Genomic DNA, 2,582 nt, shown 5'->3' on the forward strand with positions numbered 1-2,582 from the left:
AATAAAATATAATTATAGAAAAAAAAATAAAAAAAAGGGGTCGTGGTACTGGGGATATTGTAGCTGATGTTAGATGGATCTTAAGCAGAGAATACCAGAAGAATGTCTATCTGTGTTCCATTGATTATGACAGGCATTTGACTGTGTGGATAACAGCAAACTGTGGCTGACTCTGAGAAAAATGCAATCCCAGAACACCTGATTGTACTAATGTGAAACCTTTACTTGGACGAGGAGGCAATCATCAGAACAGAGCAAGAAAACACTACAGGGTTCAAAATTGGGAATGGTGTATGCCAGGGATGTGTCTTATTCCCATATCTTTCAACCTGTATGTAGAGCAGATTATCTAAGAGGGTAGGTTCTTTGGGGAGAGGTGTGGTATCAGGATTGGTGGAAGATCTATCAACAATCTTTAGGCAGATGACACAACCCTGCTTGCTGAAACTGAGGAGGACCTTAAGTGCTTGCTGAAGAGTGTCAAGGACTGCAGCCTCCAATATGGATTTAGGCTCAATGTCAAGAAGACAAAGATTCTCACCACTGGACCAAGTGGCAGCATCAGGATGGATGTTGAAGAGATTGATATTGTTAACAACTTTAGTCAGCTTGACTCCACGATCAACACTCTTGACACTAGTAGCCAGGAAATTAAAAGACATAGAAAGCCTGCTGTTAGGGAACTCTCCAAAGTACTTAAGAGCAAGGCTATCACTCTGGACAGTAAGGTGCGTCAGATGCAGGCCATAATCTTTGCATCAGAGAGATGGACAATGACTAGGAAGGATAGAAGGAGAATTGATGCCCTTGTGCTGGTGCTGTGGTGCTGGAGAAAAGTATTCAATGTACCATGGACTGCCAAGAAAAGTTTCATACTGGAGAGGGTTAAACCAGGCTGCTCCTGGGAGGCAAAGATTCTATTGCTTCGTCTGACATACTTTGAACATGTTGTAAGGAGGGACAGGCCCTTGGAGAGGGACATAATGCTTGCAAGGGTGGAGGGATGGCGCAAGAGGGGCAATCCCTCTATGAGGTGTATTAATTCAGTGACTGGGGTAATCGGGATGGGTGTGTCAGATTGGCACAGGATAGAGCAGGGTTTAGGGCTGTTGTACATAGGGTCACTATGAGTCGCAAGCGACTTAATTGCACGTAGCAACAACAACAAATATTGACATACTAGGTATTGGGGAAAAGAGATGGTTTGGCATGGCACATTTTGAATCAGGTAATCATAAGACCAGAGTCTTGGATAGGGTAAAACCAGGTTACTCTGTAGAGGTAAAGACTTTGAAACTGCATCTCATATACTTTGGGAAAGTTGCTAAGAGAGACCAATCCTTGGAGAAGGAAATCATGCTTGAAAGAGTGGTGCGTAGAACAGGGAAGGAAGACCCCATATGAGTTGGACTGATACAGCAGCTGTAAGAATGGGAGCTGGTGTTTGAGGGACATGGGGATTAGCTCAGAATAGGGCAGGGTTTATGGCTATTAGCAATAGGGTCACTACAAATCCTAGTAGACTGGAGGGCACATAACAAAAACAAGAGCAATACTTTTTAAACACTCTTTAAAGGCCTTTCTCTTCTGACCTTCCAGCTTTCCAGGCATGATGTCCTTTTCTAAGTACTGGCCCCTACAGATAACACTTTCAAAGTATTTGAGACAGAGTGTCACAACATTTGCTTATCAGGAGCACTCTGAAAGTCTTTCAAAACAGACTTGTTATCTTGGTAGTCTCACATGTGCAGTACTTGTCAAATCCAGAGTTCAAAGACATCAATTATTTAATCATTGTCCATCTTTCACATGCATATGAAGCAATTAAAGATTAAAGACTTTTGATCAGCCCCACCTCAATCATTGAACTGCCATCCTTCCTCTTTAGCATGTTAAATAGACTGTTGGCAGTAAATTTGTCCAGTGAAGCTTAGGGTTTGCTTGGTTTTATTTTTTTTTTTGTTTGTTTGCAGTTTCATGGGTGTCTGTGAGAAACAAAGTTTAAGTCCATGAGAACCACAATGTGATCTTGAATCTATTGCACTTGAGTTTCAAAATCGTGAAAATAGGTTTGAACCATTTAACACAAATTATTGAAAGCAGGTTGAGTTGTGGGATGACATCAAGGGTATCAGCCATCACAAGGAGTTCTTCCTCCCCGGTGCTGTTGTCCCTTAACCCTTCCAAGCATGATATCCTTCTCCAAAGGTTGATCCATCCAGGCAACTTATCCAAAGTATGTGAGATGGCGTTTCAAAATCCTTGCCACCAAGGAGCAACCTGGTTTCACCCTCTCTTACATAGACTTGTTTGTTTTCTTTAAATTCAATGCTGTGTTCAGTACTATTCTCCCACATAATAACTGAAATAAATAAATTTTTTAGTCATTGTCCAGCTCTCAGTTGCTTAGCAAGCAAGTGAGAAGACCATGATCTGGGTCAGTTGAAAATTTACCCACCATAATAAGTCTTTCTCCAGGGATGGATGTCTCTAAAAAATATGTCTAAAGTTCATGCAAAGAAATCTTGGCACCTTCTCATTTAATGTGTGTTTGAAGTATAGTTCTTTTTTTCTAATTTTAT

The sequence above is a fragment of the Elephantulus edwardii genome, unplaced genomic scaffold (assembly GCF_000299155.1).
Source record: "Elephantulus edwardii isolate Elephantulus edwardi_28Jun2011 unplaced genomic scaffold, EleEdw1.0 scaffold00173, whole genome shotgun sequence".
In the NCBI taxonomy this organism is placed as follows: Eukaryota; Metazoa; Chordata; class Mammalia; order Macroscelidea; family Macroscelididae; genus Elephantulus; species Elephantulus edwardii.